Below are 6,530 nucleotides of genomic sequence, written 5' to 3'. Positions count from 1 at the left end.
AGCCATGGCCGCTGGGCCTGCGCGTCCGGAGCCTGTGCTCCGCAATGGGAGAGGCCACAACAGTGAGAGGCCCGCGTACTGCAAAAAACAAAACAAAACAAAACAAAAAAAACACTGAAAAGATGTAATACTAAGGCAGTCAACAAAATCAGTAATTAGAATATGAGTTTATTTCAGATGAAATTAGTCTAATAAAATAATCTGACAAAGACTTTAAACTGAGTGTGTTTAGTTTTTGTTTTTCATTTTTTAAAATTTTGTTTATTATCATTGTTTACCAATGGGGAGATGCAGTTTATTTACACCAGCAGTCATAGGGCCAAGGGAAATACACAGTAGTTAGCCGCCCGTATAGGATGGACTACTTATGCAAAAATAAGACTCTCCAAAACAAAGTACAGTGGTGAGCTTCACTGCATTTTAAACTGAGCTTGTTTAGTTTTGCCCAAAGAGATAAATGAAGTGGTTCCAGGGGATCTCAGGATGCTGAGGTCCTGTTTGAGTTTGGCAGGAGGTTACCAACACTGCAATCTGGACTTTGTTAGGGGAAAGGGGTATGTCCTTACCTTGGAGCCCATTTGTTAGGAAGATCTCACTGGGATTTCAAGGTCCAAGCTTGAAAAGGTGTCCTTTTGCCAAGTGTATAAAAATGTCCTGAGAGGCCACATTACCCACGGACAGACCCAGACGTGTCAGGTCCAAACAGGGAAGCAATTCGGAGTCTACAACATGAACATCATTTCACCTAGAAAACAGGACAAAATTTTGTCTTGAAAGTTGAGGGATGTTAAGTATCCTACCCTTGGCTATATTCCCACTACACAGTTTATTCACAACTTATTGGTTTTTCTGTACTAAAGAGTTTCTCAGGTCAAAAATTCTGTTCTATTCTCATTCAGGTCATTCCAAAGACTCAGATGCTCTAGTCCACTGCAGCCCCAAGGAATGTTCCTATGAATTGTCAACGATGAGTTTATAGTTTGTAGAGAGGCAGAGAAACTACCTCGTTTGGAGACATAAAATCTTTTAAACAGGTAGATCCTCTTTTTACTCAGCAAGGATTTTTTAAATAAATTTATTTATTTATTCATTTATTTAATTTTTGGCTGTATTGGGTCTTCGCTGCTGCACGCGGGTTTTCTCTAGTTGCTGAGAGCAGGGGCTACTCTTCGTTGCAGTGCGCGGGCTTCTCACTGTGGTGGCTTCTCTTGTTGCAGGGGCTCTAGGCACGTGGGCTTCAGTAGTTGTGGCTCACGGGCTCTAGAGCGCAGGCTCAGTAGTTGTGGCGCACGGGCTTAGGTGCTCTGCAGCATGTGTGATCTTCCTGGACCAGGGCTCAAACCCATGTCCCCTGCATTGGCAGGTGGATTCTTAACCACTGCGCCACCAGAGAAGCCCCTCAGCAAGGATTTTAATGAGCATCTACTATGTACAAGTGTTCGGCCATATGGCATGAGATTTCAGAGTACAGTACTTTTTCAGGACCTTTGGGGTTAAACTGCAGGTTTGAGGTGACATGTTTTAGTAGCTCTAGAATCAGGACCTGAGTTCAAATCCCGGCCACTCCCCAGGCACCTCCTCTGGGTCCAGAGCAAGTTGGCTCATCTCTTTGAGACTCTGCCCACATTTGTAAACTGGGAATAATACTAGTAACTACCATATAGGGTGTTGTAAAGATTAAATGAGTAATGCCTGAAAAGTACTCAGCCCCATGCCTGACACAGGCAGTACCAGTAGATGTCAGTTAGTAATATAAAAAAAATATCCATTATCTGAGGAAGAATTTATGGTGCTGATAAACTGAAAAGGTGCAAACAAAGGTGACAATGTGGCAGAAGACTGATGTCAGAAATCTGAGGGTAAGGCCAGTCAGACAGCCTTCAAACCAGACGAAGGACATTCAACAGCAGCAGAAAAGGACCTACGATTATACCTTTGGAATCTTTTTTTTTTAATTAATTAATTTATTTTTGGCTGTTTTGGGTCTTCGTTGCTGCACGCGGGCTTTCTCTAATTGCTGCGAGCGGGGGCTACTCTTCGTGCGGTGCACGGGCTTCTCACTGCAGTGGCTTCTCTTGTTGCGGAGCATGGGCTCTAGATGCGTGGGCTCAGTAGTTGTGGTGCACATGTGGTGCATGTGTGGGATCTTCCTGGACCAGGGATCGAACCCGTGTCCCCTGCATTGGCAGGTGGATTCTTAACCACTGTGCCACCAGGGAAGTCCCCTTTTGGAATCTTTGAATATGTGAATCTTTTATTCAGAGGGGCTGTCAGTTAATAGTATTGTATGTAACTGCTTTCTGGTCTTTACTGAACATGAGAGGAAGCAGACAAAAAACTAACTAGCTCAATTCACATGGAGATGCATTGAACGTCAAGTATATGTGCTGAACCAAATTAAAACTACTCTGAGAACAAAGAGGGGGAGGTATTTCAGTCTTTCATTTTATTTTATTTTTTAATTTAATTTTTATTTTATTTTATTTATTTATTTTTTAAATATTCATTTATTTATTTGGTTGCACCGGGTCTTAGTTGAGGCAGGCGGGCTCCTTTATTGCGGCATGTGGGCTCCTTAGTTGTGACATGAGAACTCTTAGGTGCGGCAGGCATGTGGGATCTAGTTCCCTGACCAGGGATCGAACCCAGGCCCCCTGCATTGGGAGCACAGAGTTTTAACCACTGCGCCACCAGGGAAGTCCCTAATTTTTATTTTATATTAGAGTATAGTTGATTTACAATGTTGTGTTAGTTTCAGGTGTACTGCAAAGTGATTCAGCTATACATATACATATATCCATTCTTTTTCAGATTCTTTTCCCATTTAGGTTATTACAGAATATTGAGTAGAGTTCCCTATGCTATACAGTAGTAGGTCCTTGTTGATTATCTATTTTATATATAGTAGTGTGTATATGTTAATCCCAAACTCCTAATTTATCCCTATTCTCACCTTTCCCCTTTGGTAACCGTAAGTTTGTTTTCTAAGTCTGTGAGTCTGTTCCTGTTTTGTAAATAAGTTCATTTGTATCATTTTTTAATATTCCACATATAAGTGATATCCTATGATATTTGTCTTTCTCTGACTTACTAGTCTTTCATTTTAAAATAACATTTCATCTATTTATAATTGTATTTAAAGTAGAATATTTGATAATTACTATCATGTATTTTAGCCCTCTTACTCTCACCCTCTATGGAATCCTCTCCCTTTGAACGTTTACTGCTAATCTCTAAAAGATTATCAATGGGAATCATCCTTCTAAGTGGTTCTGCCTGAAGGACTTAACCAGGATGTCACCAAAACACAAGGTGTGGGCTTCCCTGGAGGCACAGTGGTTAAGAATCCGCCTGTCAATGCAGGGGACATGGGTTCAAGCCCTGCTCTGGGAAGATCCCACAGGCCACGGAGCAACTAAGCCCATAAGCCACAACTACTGAGCCTGCGTGCCACAACTACTGAAGCTCACGCGCCTAGAGCCTGTGCTCTGCAACAAGAAAAGCCACCACAATGAGAAGCCCCTGCACTTCAAGGAAGAGTAGCCGCCGCTCACCGCAACCAGAGAAAGCCTGCACACAGCAACAAAGAGCCAACGCAGCCAAAAATAAAAAAATAAATTAATTAAATAAATAAAATTTTAAAAAAGACACAAGGTGCAAACAAAAGAATATGGGAAAGTGTTCAACTTCACTGGTAATCAAAGAAATATGTATTAAACATGAGCTGCTATTTTCATTCAATTAATAAAGATTTTGAACAAAACAGTGGCTAACATAGGCAAGGGCCTGGCAGAATGAACACTTTCATAGATTTCTAGTGAGTAAAAACAAAAGCCATACTGTCCACAAGCTCAACAAGGAGATATTTAACTAAAACGTGCCACCCACAAGAAGGAATTTCATAGCCAGTGAGACTCATGAAGTGGTAACATGGTAACACACACACACACACACACACACACACACACACACACCAACAGAAGAATACGAGATAGTTAGGATGCCATTACAGCTGCGCCTAAAAAATACCCAGGAGTCATAGGAGGAAATACAGCCATGGTGTGATCAGACAGGGAGATTACAGTGATCACTTTCTATTTCTGTTTGTCTCAAAGTTCTTATAATGAGGATATATTATTTTTAAATATTTTCATTTACTTTACACTTCATCTTAAAATTTATTTTAATTATTTAAAAATCTAGTGGTCAAACATAATCTAGTTGTGAAACATCACAGCTCTCAGTCCCTGGTTCATATCCAGTTAAAAAAAAACAAAAACAAGCAAACAAAACATCACAGCTCTCAAGGTGACAAAAGGCCAGGTTGCGGGGACAGTAAAACTATCCATACCATTCTCCTGAAGGATTCTAGAACATTCCTAAGAGCCTCAGAGCCTACCTGGTGAAAAAGTCTTTACTAGTAATCTGTACTTATCTTTGGGGAAAAATGCACTGACCCACCAGAGCTTCACCGTGAAGCAGAGACTTTATAATCCTCAACAGTTTGTCTTCTTATTTCACCTTCTCCCCCTTGCTCAGTTTTTCTGAGGAAATGAGATCTTCAGGCACAACTTCAAGTTCTGGGGAGATGTCATGGCAAGAACCCCTCTCCATTCCAGTGGTTATGGTTTCCTATTTTCCTGTGGGGAGAAATCCCCTGGGCTCCTACTTTTTCCAGGAGCACACAGTGCCTAGGGAGCATCCTGAATGCCCCTACTAACTGGGAAGAATCTTAGATTGATTTTTACCTGGCTCTTTGAAAAAGAGAGGCAGAGTATATGAGAGAGAGCAAAATGGGGCATTATTGGTAAAGCAGAACATAGGTACAGTCTTATGACCTAAAGGAATGTTGGGAATTATACTCTGACTTGTATATACCCAGGAAATCCCACAAAAGGATGAAGGTTGTTTTTTGTTGTTGTTGTTTTGTTTTGTTTTTTAAAGTATCTCTTTTCTCAGACAATATAATTTAAGAGACAGATAAAGTGAAGGGCACCAATTGCTGTGAAGAACACGGGTTTTTAACCGTGGAACATTGTTTAAAAAGAAGAGCCAGGACTTCCCTGGTGGTCCAGTGGCTAAGACTCCACGCTCCCAATGCGGGGGGACCCGGGTTCGATCCCTGATCCGGGAACTAGATCCCGCACGCATGCCTCAACTAAAGGATCCCGTGTGCCGCAACTAAGACCCGGTGCAGCCTAAATAAATAAATAAATAAATATTAAAAAAAAAAAAAAAAGAAGAGCCAGCATTATCTGAGTAAATATTGCTAATAATTGTATGGTGACGTTTTTTTTTTTTTTTGGCCGTGTTGTGCTGCAAGAGGGATCCCAGTTCCCTGACCAGGGACTGAACCCGCGCCCCCTGCAGTGGAAGTGCAGAGTCCCAACAACTGGACCACCAGGGAAGTCCCTGTCCTCTAAAACTGTGGACTGGGATTAGATCGTTTGCCAAAGAGCCACTGAGTAGACAAAAGCAGGAATTCTGGTTTCTCGATTTCTCTTCGGGATGATTACCTGTCCCTTAACCACCTTCTCTGCATCTGCTGACATTTTCTCTTTTTCCCACCCCCACTCCCCATTCAACTTCTAGTGCAGTTTAAGTCTCAGGAATGTTTTATCATATAGAAACCGAAGTTACAAATCCTCTCCCAGGAAGTTCCTTGCAAGTTCAGCTTTAGAATACCTACTTTCCCACCCTCACTGTTTTCTCTTGCAGCTTGGAAATGTCTTCAGCCTCCAAGATCTCTTGGAGGGAGCCATTCAGAGGCAGAAGAACTCTTTTGTAGAGGAAATTTGGTCACGTTGGCTAGTTCCTTAAAGCAGTGGTTTCCAAGGCTGATGTGTAGGCTGGGTTTGGTGGGTGACAAGGATTCTGCTGATTTGTGCAAAATGAGAAAAATAAGAACAATGCAAGAGTTTTTCAAAGAGGAACTTATTTGTCTGGCAGTGATGTATTCTGAAATTGTGTACTCTTTTATTTTTTGAGTTAAAATGTCTTTTATAGTAGTAGGATAATAATAAATTGTAGGTTTTAGATAAAAACATGCATATTTACTCAGTAACATTAACACAATGTAGATGCACAAACATTTTTGTTAATTTTACACCTTTGTGAAATCCAAAAGTCCAGAGAACCATCCCTTTTTTTTTTTTTTTTTTTGCGGTACGCGGGCCTCTCACTGTTGTGGCCTCTCCCGTTGCGGAGCACAGACTCCGGACGCGCAGGCTCAGCGGCCATGGCTCACGGGCCCAGCCACTCCGCGGCATGTGGGATCTTCCCGGATGGGGCACGATCCCGTGTCCCCTGCATTGGCAGGCGGACTCTCAACCACTGCACCACCAGGGAAGCCCAGAACCATCACTTTAATAGATTTAATCAGAGATTTAACTTGAGATAACAGACTTAATGCGACTTAATTGAATTTCATTCTGATGAGGAAAGTTTTGAATAATCTATCTCTGGACACTCAAAAAGTCAACCAACTTGAAAGCAACCAAGGTGTCCTTCAGTAGGTGAACAGATAAATG

Source organism: Lipotes vexillifer, unplaced genomic scaffold, assembly GCF_000442215.2.
Source record: "Lipotes vexillifer unplaced genomic scaffold, Lipotes_vexillifer_v1.1 scaffold1129, whole genome shotgun sequence".
NCBI classification, from domain to species: Eukaryota; Metazoa; Chordata; class Mammalia; order Artiodactyla; family Lipotidae; genus Lipotes; species Lipotes vexillifer.
Note: the sequence above shows the minus strand (reverse complement) of the source record.